Raw genomic sequence first — 17,503 nt, forward strand, 5'->3', positions numbered from 1 at the left:
AGTACTTCCACTTCCCACTTCCAGGCTGTTCCAGCCACACAGACAGCTTTTGTGGGGTGGTATTGTTCCTCACCATGGCAATGTACAGTACCTGGCACAACCAAGAGCACAGACTGAAGCACTACAGTAAGACAAGCAATAACAGCACTACACATGAGTCACTCTCTCTTTCACACCTGCATTGTCACCAAAAATTGCCAGATCTTGATTTGAGATTGCTCAGCAGACAGACATGGTATTTCTCATCAACTTCAATATGAAAACTGTGCCTATAGTTTAAGAAACTGTGTCATGGCATTATCATTAAAAAGTAAAGCTGTATAAAGCCCACAGAGTCCAGGTCCAGGTCTGTGAACAGAACTAAATCCCTTCCAGTGCCAGAACAAGACAGCCTCTTCCAGCTGCAGCCTTATCATGGGATTTGCTGGGTGGTTAAAAAGGCTGCATGTGTCTATCGTATTTTAAGTGTCCCTGGTGTAGTTTAAAGGCCAGGCAACTGATTCCAGATGGCTGACAAACAGTCAGAGCCCAGCTCCCTGTGCCAGAGCTGACACCGACACGCGCTGCTGGCAGCAGCGCAGCACCCGCACCGCTTCCCTTCGTGAGGGTGTTATTTCACACCAGCCTGCTGGCACGTGTGTGCTGGTTCTGACCATCCTTCCCCCACAACAGTGCTCTGTGCCACCCGAAAAGCAGGGACTGGCATTACTGAAACCCACAGACAAGGCATTCCTCACCACAGTCCATAAAGGGCCATTCATCCCCACTGTACCTAAAATAGCCACTGGATGCAATCATGAGATGAATACGTGACTGTGGATTCCTTTAAATCACTGCCTTCTTGCACAGACAAGGAAACAGTGTCCAGCAGTTGCATCCTCACCCATTGTCCTTGTTCTCAATTCAGCAATCAAGTGTTGACCCTTTATGTTCCACCCAGTATTAGTCCCTTCATTTCTACAAGCATTTAGAAGTTTAGAGATTTTATGAGAAATTTAGAGAAACAGCAAAAAATTCCACCAATCCATTCCTATACACTTGCAAGACCTGTATAGAATCCTATTAAAGCAAACCCATCACACCTTTCTATCACCATAATTACAGCAGTAAAGTCCAGCTATCATCCACTAGCAGCTCACTGCCAGCCAAACACATCCAGCTGCAGAAAGCTACTGAGACAGTGAAGTATCCAGGTACAGAAAAATGGTGCTTACTAATGAGAAACACTTAGAACTGCACAGGTCTCTTTCTTGCTACTGGAGAAGAGGCTGACTTGCAGTGCCCTTCTGACCTCCTCTTAAATGATTACCAGTTTTTACTCCAGCACGTGTTTCAAAGCAATCTCCAGTATCTAGTAAGGGAAAGGGGAGTCCCAAGCCATCAAACAGCAAAATTCTGTGGGACAAAAGGTGGTTTTGAAGGAGCCCAGTGATAACTGGAGCAATACAATGAAATGGATACTGGGATTCTGTTGCATATCTGCAAGGCAGTAAAAGAACCTGCTATATGAAGTTCTCCAAAAATGGAAATAAAATTCAGGAGCATAGCCACATCACTCATGACATGTCACATTCTTCAACCCAATCTCACATTTAGAAGTGGCTTTTCTGTCTTTTCCCCAAGCACATGGTCTTTGCTTTAAATTAGTTTTAACAGGAGCTGGTGAGATGAGCCAAGTGTGCTAAACAAGGCCGATGCAACTCTGGTGCATATGAGCACTACTGTAAAACCTGAAACACTCATGAAGACAAAACCTGGAAGAAACAGTAGTTTTTATCAGGTATCTGTTGAAATTGAATGCTAGAAGAAAAAAATGTATTTATTTATTTATCAAGCTAAAATTTCATTAGTCCTTATGGAAAATCTACTGCTGGAGAAAGAGGCAAGCATCATACCTGCTGAATTTTACATCAACAGCATCCTTCACTGCAGAGAGGAAAACCCACACAACTCTACCCTACTCTCCTCCATGTTTTCCAGGACCCATACCAGCTGTCTTTCTGGTTTCCTTCTCTAAGCAGCTACAATTATGATAATATTCAGGAACATTTGCTCTCCCAAAGAGCAGATGAAAAATAACTACAAATAATTTGAACAACTACCAAATTAGGCTAATGGAGAGATACCGGTGTATTTCTCTATTAATAATTTTAAATGGCAAATGCAAGTTTGTTTTTTCTTTCTCAACTGAAAGAGAGAAAACAACCTCCTATTCCCAATGCAACAGATGTTACAAAGTCAAGACAAAAATCTCCTCAGTTTTCTGCTCACTTAAAACAGTTGGCTTGTTCAATTCTAGATAGTCCCATCTTTAGCACAGGCTCCCACACATGGGCTGTACAACACATCAAGATGTTCACAAGGTATATGAAAACGAAAGATGTCTTCTGCTATTTCTGAAGTGACAGGAACCCACAAGTGACCAAAACACTGCTGCTTTCCTCTTAGAGGACCCAACCACTCCCTTCAGTCTGGGCTCTACAGGAAGCAGGACTGTGCCTAGGAACAGGCATGGTCCCCTCTGCGTCACAAGTGACCTTGTGCCTGGCACGGTACTTCTCCACTGCCTGCACTCTCTCTGAAAGAGGCATAAAGCCTTGACTCGGAGGAAGTTACACTCCCTGTTTTTCAGGGACACATGCTATTCAGTGAATGGCATTACCTGGCAACATTACTATTATCGTACAAAGAAATTATCTGGTACAAGCTCACATCCCCTACATTTCCTGCAGAGTTAACACAAGTTTCACATCTCAGCAAGGCCAGCTGATCTCTCACTGCCTCACTACAGACAACAGCAGTCATCGAACTTAAGAAATAAAATCTACAAGAGGCTAAAAAGTATTCAGATCCCAATCTTAGGAGATGTGAAATACCTCAGCTGAAAAGGCTCCTTCTTCCTTGCTGTGCTGCTTCTGCAGCAAAGCAACACAGCTGTCTTAAAGGGCTCAACCTAAGAGCTTCAAGCAGGAAACAACACTATAACACACATATAACGTTCCTTTCTGGGCCCACGGACTGGGTTTTCTGGGGTAAGTGCAGGTCTTTTTAAAGGAAAAATAAAATCGCTAGAAAGCAGATACCCACCAAGGAGGGGATCTTCTCTGCCTAAAAAAGACACTGGTGGAAACAATGCACCCTACACCATTTAGCAGGGGCAAAGGCTCAGCAAAATACACAGCAAAGTTACTACCATCAATGTCAGAACAGCTGGTGTTCCCTCAAAATTACCTCCCCAAACACTGATTCTTTCCAGACTGGCAAAACCACTTCAGTCTCCGATCTTGTCCTATACATAGGTTACGAATTAGAAGACTTCTCTAATTAGAGATCACCAGTGGAATTAAAAGGTAGATTATTTTCAGCAATTGTCTGATTGAGCTGGAGCTGCACTCAGTTGCAAATTAGTTACTTTTTCTAAGACTACATTTTACACACAAATTTCTAATACAACATTTAGTATCTCTTCCAAAGCCATCATCTACCAGCAAAGATGACACAGCTATCATACACCCAAGAAAGCATGTAACACCTTCAAGTTTCTCACTTAAAGTTTAGAAAGAATGGAAGGGAGATGAAGAAATCTGGAAAGGCAGAGCCACCTTCACATGCCAATTGGTGAAGGCACTTGCAAGCTGGAGTAACCCATCCCTCTGCAAGCTGTCACGCTGAAGTGGCATCTTTTCTAGAAGGGGTTGTAGAAGGCCCAGAGACAGGGTAACATGCTGTTTTATTGCCCACCAAGTTAAAGCATGACTTAGCCTGCTAGTGATTTTCTTTTTTTGGCATAAAGGAAGAAACAGAGGCCCACGGAAGAAAGGCTTGGCTCAGAAACTTGCCAACTGTCCTTGACTCAGAGTGGTCGCTGGACACACAGAATAAACAGCATCTCAGAAAAGCAGGCCTGTACTGCAGTATGTCCACGTTACTGGCCTTGGTGGGATGCACTGTGTACAGTCAAGTTCTTTCCACTCCCATCCCCTGCTGACAAGAATTACTTTCAGACTTGAAACCCAACAGTTTAATCATCTTATTAAATTCCCAATTTCGGGCTCAGATGTCTCTCATATGCATTAGTTAGATTACATCAACCACAAAGACCTACCCACGAGCCACACAGGATATAGCTCAAAAGCAATCACTCAGAGATTGGACCATCAGCTCCCTGAGTTTCCCTTCCTTCATTCATAGAGGCAGCAATGCAAACTGTGTGTCAAGGGATAAGTGTACACTTTGTAGTGTCATGTGGAAAGGAAGATAACACCCAGAGCACCAGGATGCAACAGGAAAACATAACTTCCTTGAGCAGAGCTTCTACCCTGAAGCAGAACCATCCCTGCAGCCTCCTCCCACAACCTCTGCACGAGGCATAGACATTAAAGACAGGCTAAGCCAAACCATGCAGGTCTTACAGAGCAGAGAGCCTTAATACAGCAGCTAATGAGGACTTGAAAAGGCAGCTGACAAACAGCCAACCAGCATGATGCCTGCAGGGCGTCACGGCCCTACCAAGTCCTTGCAAAATACCTATAGTTCTGCACAGTGAGAACATGCCAACTAAAAAACTTCCCAGTAGCAAAGATGGATGAGACAGACTGAACACATGTCCAAGCTGACAAGCAGAGCTCAAGGAGACAGCAAGCAAACAATCGTAACAAATATCCAACAAGACACAATGAAAGATCACAGCTAAGAATAAAATTCATGAGGTATCTAATTCCCTCTCTATATAAGGAACTGATCCTGTGTTCTTTGCTCTCAGGCTGCTGGACCACATGATGCTATGCTTGCCAGGGTATCACTAACAAAGGAAAGTGAGTGAGAAATTGTATCTTGAATCACACATGTTCAACTGCAACTGAGCTGGGATCCTTGCCTTGTGGTTGGAGAAGTTGATACCAACACCACCAGTAAATAAAAGCCTAAGTCTGGGGCAGATACAAGTGCCTCAGGGTCCCCAAGACCAAACACTCACCATGGGAGATCCTGGGAAGAAAACCACCACCAAAAGATCACAAAGCATGTCAGACTTACCCTACTGCATTTGGTATGTAGATATACAGAGGAGATGCTTCCACACCTCACTAGCAGCATCTCAAATGCAGCCTTACTGAGCAGGGGGAAAATGCAAGGAGCACATAGGCAGACAGTATGAGGCACCGGGCTTTGGCAGGGTCATCTCCTGTTGCTTTGAAGCTGCACTTGTAATATATCACTTGCACAGTGCCTCACAGGAAGCAAAGCCACATATTTCATTTAAGAAAGTAATCAGATGGATTAGGAAAGGTCAAAGAATAATAATTTTTAACTTCTTGCCATTTGGAAATTACTACAGTTGCAAGTTGTCCATGATTTGCCTGGAAAACGTCACAGGGCAGTTTTCCTATACTTCCAGGATGGCACATAAAAAGATACTCATCTCTGAAAGGTCTCAGGAACTGCAGAGCTCTTCAGGGGTACTAGAGCAGGACTCTTTTTCATACCCTGCCAAGCATGCAGCAGCTCACACAGAACAATACAGAGACCTTTCAAGCCTTGCAATTTTGCAATGATTGGTGAAAATTTCTGCAACACCAGAAATACTCAACTTGAGTGGTCTCAGTATGAGTTACCCTCCCCTGTCAGGTCCGACCCTAAGATGAAGGGTGCAAAATAGCTGAACATCACTGTCAAAATAATCACAGAAACAACATATATGTCTCACATAAAGAAGCTGCTAAGAGGCAATATACAGTTTTCATGCCCCAAAACCAGAGGATATTTCAAGGCTTCAACAGGAAAACACTGCATAAGAACACCAATGTGTTTAGAAGGCTGAAATCTGATCTTGTTTTCATTGGCTTCTCTTTTATTATGCCAAGAGCAAAGTTAAAATTCCCTTCCATATTTTAATCCAACCTGCTACTGTTTCTTGCTAATTCCCAAGATCAAGCCAGCCTGACAAGTATCATGTAATTTTACAAGGGTATCTCTCCTCCCTCCACCCCCTTAGTTTTCAGACGTTAATTTTGTGAAGAGATGGCTGCATCATGCCAGCTCCAATTTGGTAAGAATGCTTTAAATTTCTCCTAAGCTTTCAAAAGGCCTTGCAATGGAAGAAGGCCATTCCACAGCAGAATTCTGAGACCCTGCATTTGGCATCCAGTGGTTGTAGGTTTTACAGGGGCCACTCATCCATGTGGCCCAGCTTATGTTTAAAAAGTGCCATCTCCATGGGCTTCGGCACAGGGTGAGGCTGCAGTTCTCAGCTGTGACATTGCAATTTATATTCCATTCCTTCTGCAACATCTAAAGTTCCAGCAATTATGTGACAATTAGCCAACAGGTTCAGAAGTTACTGACAGTGTGATTGCATAAGCCCACTTGCCCTTAGAGAACAAAAATCCAAGAACCTTACAAATATCATGATACAGATGGCAGCTGAGTTACAGGAAACGAAGGTGTGCATAGGTGAAGTAACTGAAACTGGAAAACAGGCCAGAAGCAGGAAAAGAGACTCAGATTTCCTGTCTCTCACAAAAAAAATTCCCTTTTTAGCTGCAAGAGAACTTCCTCTTCTTTTTAAAGCTAAGCAGATTTTTTTCTTCTCATTGAAACAAGACAGCATTTAGTTCAGTATGCATTTATCTTGTTTGGTGTAAAAAATCTTTCCTCTAGAGATCACTTGCAATGTCAAAGACCAGACTTGCAAATCTTCAGCCCACCTGCTTTTGTGGATTATATGCATGCACATACATACACATACAGACACATTTTATAGAAGCAGTTTCATTGTAAATCAATGGTCACAGATTGCACTAGAAAGAAAACACTGACAACAACTGTCCTTCCTAGTCCTGGCATTTTGGCAGGCAAGCTCATGATGATTATTCTAAAAGCTCTAACAATAATTACAGTTAAAAGGACATTTTGGATGCAGAACTGCAAGGGGAACTCATGTCATTTACTAGAAGGGAACGAAAAATCAAAGCCTACTGTCAACTTCAGAGTCAGACTGCTCCCATGTGTGTTTTCTTCTCTGTAATCACCTACGGTAAACTATCACCTCACGCTCTTCACATTCCTCTGGCAAGCCAGACTTCACCATGCTTATGTATGATGAACCAAAAAGCTACTGCCAACTTTCACTTTCTATCTACTGTAGTAGAGTTCATCATGCTGTTAAATGCAAGTCCCTTAAGAGTGGTTTGCTAAAGGAGGCCACAGAAAATATGCATGGAGGCAAAACTATACTCAGATAGGGCAAGCAGAGTCATTTACAAGAACTTATTGCTATAATGTGGCCCATGTTATGAAACCATGGCAGAGCCCTGTATTGCATCACTTCCTGTTCTCTAATCCATCAATCTTCCCATAAATATTTATATGCACATAGAAAAAAAAATACATACACAGAAATATGGCACATTTTTCCATTAGCCTTTCTCTTCTGACTGATGCATTCGTAGTTACAAGAGATTATAATAAGGATTGGCATAGTAGTGAATCACCCTCAATAGCACACTGTGCTTTTACAACTAGAAATAGAGGGATCAGAGAGATTAATCCTCTGTCCTGGATGAGACAAGGAGTGACAGAGAAAGCAAATATAAATAGGCAGAGAAGGCTTTGTCTTCCTACAGCTCCCATTGGTTTTGAAGGAGTTTCTTCAACAAAGAAATGCTTTAGGAGATCTTTCGGGATGACATTAAACAAAGACATCCCTTTTGTAAATCCTGCAGTAATTTGGAGACGAGGAGTTCCCACCAATAATCCCGTGACATCACCTTCCCTCTCCCAGGAAAGTAAAGGCCAGGTCCACTGCCAAGAGAAGTGCTTACAGTAAAAGATCTGACTGAAAACTTCCTCAATATTTAACTGGTGCTATAGGGGAGGTTGTTCAGAGTCAATTTGTTGCTTCCTTCAGTTAATGGTACTCAAATGGTCCTCCAGAGGCAAAATTCACCCAAATCCCATGTCTAGAAGCCAGTTTCTAGTTTCAGTCCTAGGAGCCATGGCAAGTGTGGACCCCCACACATTGCTGTGGTGTGCTCATGGAATTTCCTCTGTAATGAGAAAGCAGAACTTCAAACTCAACTCTGGCAACAAGAACAGAAGCACAACTCCCTTCCTCAAGCTGCACAATAGCACAGATTTATTAGCAGTAAGTAAGTCTGAGTGACAAATTATTGTGGTCATTAGAATGAACAGACCAGACCCAGGGGAAGCCTAGCTATTTATTCAGAAGCATTGGGTTTTTCTCCCTACAGATGCTCTTCCTTGCAGGCCCAGTACACACAGTAAAGAGGAACCAAAAGGCTTTTTAAAAATAAAGCACATTCAAAGAGAGTCACAAAGGATTAGTATACTTTTAAAAAAATGAGCAACTTCATGTGTAAACTTGAACCATATTTTTTTTTCTTCTTTTTTGGTTTGTCACCTTCTGTCTTTCTTTCCTTCTCCTATTAATCAATTGACCCTTTGATTCAATCTTCCCTGAGAACTTTCTCATCCTGTGTCAAGGACATGACAGAAGTCAAACTACCAGTTCAGGAAAGAACAGCTGACAACATTTTTATTCCTTGTAATGAACCTCTTATCTGGATGGTGCCTAAACATGATCTTACTGAAGCTATGACCAAACTGGGAGACAAACTCTGTCTTAGCTGAGGGAGCAGTGACCTCCTAAATGATGTTCTTAAGTCCAGTGCCTGTCTTCCCAAGGAGAAACTCTGGTGCTGTTGTTCATCTGCAAAAAGGACTGGTGACATGTGTTCTGTCATGATGCCCTTTGAAGGGCAGATATCAAGGCATTCTGAACTGATACACAGGATTTACCTACCCCCAAAATATACAGTATTGATATTCCATATGAATTTTGGCTATGTATTTTGCAAGGTTTACAGCGGAGATTCTTAAATGAGTCTCCAGGGATAAAGTGCTCATCTGCTGCCTTTATTTCATATAACTACAGAAAATCTCAGCCACACTTTCTAGACCCTTTCACTATTTTCCACCCATGATATATTACACATAAGTAATATATGTGTATTTTATCTAAAATTTCCAACACTGTTTTGAGTCGAGTCCCATCAATCACGACATTCTGCCAGGTCAAATTCAAAATTTGCTACTAAGCCCCCCACCCTGCCTGCAGGCACCAAATGTTGAGCTCCAGAGTGGTGATCATTTTAAAAGACAGAGAAGTTTAATAATAATTTACAAACATCTTTGATCTAGATTGGGCCAAATGTGATAAAGGCCAACCTTCCTTCTCAGTCCCTGGGGAAAAGAAACTGCAAGCACTAGAAACTGCTGATGGTTGAGGGCTCTTGCTGTTGGTGAGCTGTCTAGTGATGAGTTACATTTAAGAGTAACAAAGCAGTAAAAGCATACCTTTAATTGCAAAAAGACCAGGCTTCCAAGGGCTTTTGTCAATTTACCTGCCCCAGAATCAATAAACAAACACTATGTAATCCATTATTTGGTTTTTTAATGCTTCGCATGAATGTGGCTACCTTGATAAATCACACAAAAACATTGTGGGAAGCAGTGAAAAATAATCCGGTTTAGAAATTAAGAGTTATTGTGGGAAGTTTTCAGTAAAATCCAAGCAGAACTAGTAAAACTGACCCTATCTCAGCAAAGAGCATTTCAACAATCTGGAGCTGTGAAAATTCACAGTGAACAAAGCCCACCCAGCAAGTGCAATGCCAGCTCTGCTATGCATTGAGCTGCCACCTGATCTTTGCAGTCATTCCACAAGTCAGCAAAACAGAAGTCCCAGCAAACCCTGCCTGAGTTCTCTATCACTATGGAAATTAATACAGTGAATTAGATGTGCAATCAACATGGTTCACACAGCTCCTGCAGCAGCCAGCACTAGATGCTCCCAAGAAAGAACAGATAACTCGTCCCCCAGGAAGATTTCCCCTCTAATACCTTATGCCCTGGAAGGGAAGTTTTCCCCAGACTTTGAGTTTTTCATTCCTTAGAGCCTTCTACAGTTTTGCTAGTCACTATTTGTCTGCCATACACACAGTCCAAGCACAAGGTTGTTCAGGGTTCCTGGAAGTTCCTTCTTTCAATGCCTGTTAATTTTTTATGGTCCACCTACTGGCTCTTAAAGAATGCTAGTTAAACACTTCTACAGGCTCAAGAGTTCCTTGTATTTTTTGGGGGAGGGTGGAAGGGCAGAACAAGAGCAAAACAAAATAAAAAACAATTAGGAAAAAAAAATAAAATACCTTGTTCCGGTTTTCATGTTTTCCTGGCAGACAGCCACGCACACTCGATTATTCACACTTTCTGAAGCTAGCTATCAGTCAGGCCCACTAGGGCTGACTGAGGTATACATCAGGAAAGATCCATAGCAGGAGACTGCTTTTTCTTAGGCAGCAGGATCAATTCAGGGCTTGTAACAACCACCTTCAACTCCTCCCTTGAGCAGCATTATTACTGGAAGTTGTCACCTTCCTGCAGTGCCCTGCCCTCCCCAGTGATGTCAGTGTTTGGAAGAGCAGTAAGGAAATCAGTCTGTCAGACACTTTGGTACATTGCCTAAAGTACCTGCAACAGCCTCAGCAGCTGGGAAGTCCTTTCACCCTTGAACATGTGACACTTGCTTGTACAAAATGTTGGATCTAAAATAACAGAAGTCTAAATAAATAAATAAATAAACCAAAGCAAACCCATCCTGAAAATATAGAAAGTTCATCCAGCATGCTGAATTAATGTATCCTCAGAACAGCTAAGACTGTGCAAAAGCAGCCTGGGAACAGGTGTATGTTCTAGCACTAGACCTCACCTGAGCATCTCCAACAATTCTAGCCCTACATCCATACACTGCGGCACGAAAAGCATGCAGCTTTTCTTCCAATGAGACACTCGAAAACAGAAAATCTCTTCTTTTTAACTAGTTTATCTCTATAAGCAGAACTTCTGGCTAGGGCTAGCTGAAAGACAACTGAAAAAAAAAATCAAAATAATAACAGAAAACCCAACACCATAAAAACAATTATTCAGCGAATTGTTAATTTCTTAAGTTTACATTAGACCTAAGTCACACCAAATTCCCAGCAAAAGGGCAGTTGTTCAGACTTCCACAGTCCTACCATTTTCAGCAACTGCAGCAGAATCAAGTCTCACTTTTTCTGAGCATCCACAAGGTTGCTCTGCGGAGAATCTGGCACCAAACAGTTTGGGCTGCAGCTGAGAAGCCCCTACACATGCAGCAGGTATTCTGGGTGCTAGGGCATACCCCTGAGATGGGAATATTGATGTTTCCAGCAATCCTGGTCCTCAGGCAGGCTTAGCAGAACCCTGCATTAGTAGAAATCGATCAATGTTGACAGATTTCAAACAAAATATCTTAGGTCTAATAAATAAAGTGTTTTTCAAAGAAAACTTTTCTCTGAAAATGTCTGACTAGCATTACTGCTAGATCAATCTCAGCCTCATCTGACACTACTCCAAACCAATTTTAGAAGCACAAATTCATAAAGACTGCTGCTGCTTCAGCTGAAGCGTTACTGTCAGACCGGCTCTCTCCCACCCCCATCTTCCTTCCAGTATCTCTTTCCACCTCCACTCAGGCTCTAGCTAAACTGTCTCTTCTATGTTTATGCCGCTGGTTTGTTTCACAGATTTGCGATGCTTGGAAATAGACCAGTCCTTTGCCCACTGCAGAGCTGAGCCGCGTGTCCTCTCGCACTGCGGTCTGAGACCAACTGATCTGCCATCGGCACACTGTAATTCTCGCTTTGCTGGCACTTTTAGCGCACCAAAATGAGGCGAAGTTAAAGTGTTACTCTTTGGAACAACTCGAGCATTACTCTGCCTGCCAACTAGCTCCAAAAAGCATGAAGGAATTCTGACTATTCTTTAGTCTGCCGTGAAACTTCACGATTCCTTACGAACACATTGCTACCAGCACACCTTGTGCACTGTTTTCTCTCTGGCCTCCGTTCCACGTTGCTCACGGAACGCGAATTCACGTCCTCCTCCTAACGGGACACCTGGTGCAAACACGGTCCCTTTCCCACAGCTGATCCGCTCTGGGTTTCCCCGCAGCAACACTAATGCTTCCAGCGCCAGCAGCAGCAGCTGAGGCTGTGCAGACAAAGACGGCGGAGGTGGGAAAGCCTCTTACCAGGGAATTAGGTGCCGCTTCCCCAGCTCCGACGGAGGAGCAGCCCCGAACGCCCCGCTCAGAGCGCCCGCCCCACGGTGCCCCCCTGCCCCGGCCACCGCGGGGAGCCGGCCCCGGCCCGCCGCCTGCTGCTCGCCCGGAGGCGCCTCACCTGCCGGACCCTGCGGGACGAGCTGCCGCCGGCGAGCCGACGACCCCGCGGCAGGCGGCTCCCGCAGCAGCCCGCCCGGGCCCGGCCTCGGTGCCCGGCCTCGCGGCGCCGGACCCGCTGGGCCCCCGCGGAGGAAGCGGCGGCTGCCCGCGGCCAGGGCGGCGGCCGAGCCTACCTTGGTGGTGCCCCGCACAGGGCCCGGGCCGGCGGCTCCTCCTCCGGCTGCGGCGGCTGCTGCTGCCCATGCCCGGGACCAGGAGGCGGCGGGCCGCGGGGCTGGGAGGCTCCTGCAAGGCCGGTCTCCCCCAGCCCTTCCCCGGCTCCTGTTTACCGCGGCTCCCCGGGCCGGGCTGCCTGTCAGCGCACCGCCCCGCCCCGGCCCGCCCCCGCCGCCATGGCCCGGAGCAGCACGGGCAGGCGAGGCGGCCGCTCCGCGGCGGGACGCGGCTGTCCCGGCGCCCGATCGCCTCCCGCTGGAGCCTGGCCGGGCGCGCTCGGGCCAGCGGCGCTGCAGCCCCGCTCCCCCGGAACGCGCTGCGGGCACCTGCGCGGGGCGGGCGGGGGCGGGACTGCCGGGGAGCGGAGGCGACAATCGGCCGCGGAGCGAGTGCGGTCCGGCTGTCCGAGCTGAGCCCTCGGCCCTGCCTCCCGCAGCCGCGGGCGGGGATGCTGCTGCCGCTATGGACAGGGTACAACGGCTGGCGCTTTCGCACGTAGAATAAAGCGTCTTAGCTTTATAGGGTGCCATTTAACTTTTTAAAAATGCAGGTATGTTGAAAGCCTGAAGATGGCTTAGGTGTTTTGTATTCATCACTCACCTGCACGTATTGATTTATCAGCAAAATACGTCAACAAAAAGCTTCGAGTTTGCCCCATACCTATATTTGGGTGCCATACTCTGTTGCTATTTTACACTTTTGTTATGCAAGCAGGATATGTTAACCTCTTCTTCCCAAAGATATCTCTCTGCTGATATATGGTGAACTGTACTATTGAGGTGAATTTCACAGGGAGAAAAAGCAAAGTGAGTTTTATGAGAATGAGTCAAGGGAGAGTTTTCTGTGCTCAGACACGATGACTGTCCTACTTGGGAATAAGTGAAAAAGAACAGGAAAATATGCAGCTTCACTGAACAGTTTCTGTCAGTGAAGCATAGGCAAGAAAGCAGATATTATTTGAAGAATAAAACAGAAAACAAAGAAATCTCCTGACTTGACATGAAAATTCATTCACTAAACCTAAGTTGAATTTTTCATCTTCTGAATCTGCACTTTTTCACAATAATTTACAGGGCTCCAGGGAGATTCCATTTACCCACTGAGAACAGTGGAAACAGTGTAAAATGAGTAAGGTAACCCCTTTTCATGCAGAGACCACCCCCTACAGAAAATGACATGTTGCATCAGGTTCGCAGAGCACAGAGAAGCTGGGCTGAAACACTCTCATTACATTGCAGAGTCAGTACCCAGCACCCCCACGTCGTGAAGGTGGGAGAAGCACCACCCGGGGTGTATGGGGTGTCTTCCTGGGAAGAGGAGAGTGTGAGTAGAACTCCAATTTAGTCCTATGTAGATTGAAGTGAAGCAACTTAGATTGTATCTCTTCACAAAATGGGGTATGGAAACATGCATATGTGATGATAACCATTGTCCTCTTGACAGGCAGTATAGGTTTGTAAAGAGAACCAGTACTGCTGGCTCATCTTGAGGCCACTGGGAATTCTCAAGGGAGGCTTTTTCCTTCCTTCATGCTCTCAATCCATTTTGTTGTGTGGTTGGTTTGGGTTTTTAAACTTATTTTTTGGGTTAGGATTGTTTTCCACTTTGGGAACAGCATAGCTCACCACTCAGTGCTGTGTGCCAGACTAGGAAAAGGGCCTGTAGACACAACTGGAATAGTAGAAGTAGATACTATACAGAAAAATGGTTGCACAAAAAAGAGGTTTTCCAGGCAAAGTAGAATAACTAAGGATTAGGCCTGAAATGAAAGAATCCACAGTAAACCACTTTGCAAATCTAAGCCTTCCCTGTGTTTTGCAATTGTGACTCCATGGTCTCTGTTTCCCCAGAAAGCTTGTTTAGTATTTTAACACATTGTTTTTCTTGGCTTAAAGTCTCAGCAGCAGCCTCCTGAATACAGGACTGCAGAAGTGAGACTAAAGCCTCCATCCTGAAGGGCAAGCACTACTGTGGAACATCCTGAATGTCTCACAGCCCTCAGCAGAAAATACAAACCTAAGCTGTTGCAAATGTTCTCCCCTCAAACTTGCAGCTAATTTTAAAAATAGGAAAAAATGAACAAGCTTAAGCTAAAGGCCATTAGTCAAATGGAAATATTAAATTCTTCCAGCTAGTGTTGCTGTTTGAAACCTGAGCAGAAGATAACAAGATTTTAAAAAATTACGGGAACAGAACGGAACAGTTCAATTTTGCTAATTGAATAGGTCTGGCTCAGAGTTACAGAAAAAACAGTTTGGGAACGTGTGCCTAGAAATACACATCACACTTAGCTGAAGAACTGATTGATCTGCAGAGAGAGCTGCCCCCATGCCCTGCACAAGAGACCTGGACTATGAGCACACACTTGGCCTTACTTGCCATCAACAATTAACACAATGTTATTGAATTTATTTTAAAAGACAAAACAAAATTACCTCTATGCCCAGGAGTCTCCAATCCTCTCTAGAAGCAGCACATATCTAGCATATGGTTATAAGTCTATGCTTTTTAGAAATACTTCTACTGCTATTAGCACAAAGACCTGGAAAGTGGTGTGGGGCAGAAACCCTGAACAGTAACAACTGTTGCATAACTGTGTCCTTTTTGGTCCTTGGTTATTACAATACATACAGTAGTTATGTGGAAAAGCATAATTCATTTTCCCCAGATAATTATAAATGATCTTTTTAGTCTACAGCGTTGGTCTGAGCACCTGCATGTCTCCATAGCAACTCCACAATATTTCAGGGATTATTTTGTAATTCCACTGTGTTTTGGATCTAGTTTTTCTTCAAGCCAGCTCAGTTCCTCTAGTTCCTTCAAGCTGCAGATCCTGAGCTGTGTCTTCTCCCATCTGTTCACTCTCCTGTATGCACATTACTGGCCAAAATAAATTTGTTTCTCCAAAAGTTCTCTGATGACCTTATGTTTTACTGAAGGGGAGCTGAGGGTTCATTCCTTCCTGTGCTGTTCTGCTGGTTTCTGCCTGTGCTAGGTGAATAAAACAGATTCTGGAAGGAGAAGGCAAAAGTGGAGTCATTATGGAAGGTGAACAGAACTGATGGGAATTCAAGTAGAAAGATGAAAGGAAATACAAATAAAGTTTACATACTTCCTGATTGATTAAGCACTCAGCTTTTATCAGACAGGCATCAGGTTTCTAAGGTTAAATCACCTTTAACAAAAATGCTGCCAGAGGACCAAGAAGACGATTTTGGAGACATCTTTACAAATGTTTCTTCAAAGTGCCTGAAATTTATCAAACTTTCTTCAGTCTCAGATGCAGGATATAAATCAGTACTATAGTAAATACATGTTACCAAAACCTAGCCTTTGAAAATCACTAGGATGATTTGGAACCCATCTCAGGGACAGAGTGGCATGAGCCATTAAGGTCTCACGTGGAAAAGAGCAGGAGAAAAGAGCATTCCCGCCTGCAAAGCAAACTGCAGCCTCTCTCCCAGTGCAGTGCTGCGAGATGCACTGTGGATGCAGCAGCCAGCACCTGCAGCCAGCCCTACACGCAGCAGGTTCAGCCTGGCATGGCGTGTGACAAACAGGCCCAAGACAACACACCCCAGCAGACTTCAGCAACCCTTCAGCAGTCGTGTGAGGGTGCCTTTGAAAACTGAAAAGATTGGATTCAGCTTTGAATCTGTCTCAGAGCAGACAAGCTTTCAAAGTAATAAAGCCTAACCCAGGCCCCAAAAACACTATCCTCTGTAGAAGCTTTCTGAGCCTCAGAACTAAAGGCTGGCAAAAACAACAAACTGACCTTTTGAGGTGATTTGTCCAGGTAAAACTAGTCATCTGGGTATGGGTGAACTGGCTTGAGAGAAATCCAATCCATAACTTTAAGGTGTCACACTCGATTAAAGCTTATAGCTCTGCAAGTCATTGCCATTTAGTATCCAAATGAAAAAAGAGAAAGTACACTGGCCCTTTCTTTGTATCCCAGTCAATTTAATGCTTATTCAAGGCAGAATATGCACTTCTAGAAAAAAAGTGAAGCTCAGGGACAAGATGCTTCTCCAGAAGTCAGGTGGTACTGCAACTGGGTCTAGGGCTCACCATGTTCTTCCCTGGCTTTGGAAAAGAGAGAAAAAAGCCCAACTTCCCCCTCCACTGACAAGAATTTGGAAAATGGATCTGGCCAGTTTCCTTCACTTTCACATTTGTTACTCGGACCATTAAGGAATGTACAGAAAGTAATTTATTCCATACCCAAATATGCAGAGGAGGAATTACATTTTCCAAGCCTACCTCTTAGCAGCCAATACTGAGCTCTGGCTCTCCCCGCTGCAATTAACAGATTGCATGTGACTGACACGCAGATGTGGTGAAGGCATAAAAATAGGCAGTCTGGTTCTGTGTAACCAGCCCCACACATCACCTTCCTCAGCAGCACAGCTATTGTGCTGAACTCAGCCACATGTTCCCCTTGCAGCGCTTTCCTGCGTTCCTCCTCATACAAATGCTGTTTACATCTGGTCCAGACTAGATGAAGATTAATAATACTAAGCATTTCTATGGGACCTCCTTGGAAGAACCCTGGGCATATTTCACCTGGTGAAATTATTAATCACAATTTTAGAGGCTTCCATTGTAACAGTGCCTTGAGCAGCTTATAGCTGAACACACAAGAAAATGGGAATCAGAGAACTGCAGATGACAACATATAATGCAAAATTAGAGGAGATTTGAAGGACAGCAAGCATAATTAAGGCTCTGTAATAGTAAAGACAGTTAATTGCTACCAGAAAAAAGATGAGTAAGAGGGGATGTGATTCAAAGACAGAACATACTGAAATATTCAGGGGACACGGTTCTCTCTTTCTCTTGACACTAGACCAAATGAATTTCAATTAAAAAATGGCGGGAAATTCAAAACTGCAGTGAAAGAAGATTCCTTTCACATTACACATATAAATAAGTGAAACTATGAATCTATCAAGATTAAAAAATAGTTTTAGACCTTTATGGACCTGCAAATTAATATCATAC

At 44.2% G+C, this 17,503-nt stretch overlaps 1 protein-coding gene across 2 annotated transcripts in view; it reads right to left on the reverse strand.

The window, feature by feature from the left end:
• Positions 1–12,704, reverse strand: part of MARCHF8 (membrane associated ring-CH-type finger 8) — an 88,952-nt gene extending 76,248 nt beyond the window's left edge. Inside the window, exon 1 of one of the 2 annotated variants that reach the window (XM_041415458.1) lies at positions 12,457–12,704. The gene's annotated coding sequence lies outside the window, so the exon portion shown is untranslated. The remainder of the gene's footprint in view (positions 1–12,456) is intronic. The other variant, XM_041415459.1, reaches the window with a different exon arrangement.
• Between the last annotated feature and the right edge of the window lie 4,799 nt (positions 12,705–17,503).

Source organism: Onychostruthus taczanowskii, unplaced genomic scaffold, assembly GCF_017590055.1.
Source record: "Onychostruthus taczanowskii isolate IOZ18803 unplaced genomic scaffold, ASM1759005v1 scaffold5, whole genome shotgun sequence".
Classification (NCBI taxonomy): Eukaryota; Metazoa; Chordata; class Aves; order Passeriformes; family Passeridae; genus Onychostruthus; species Onychostruthus taczanowskii.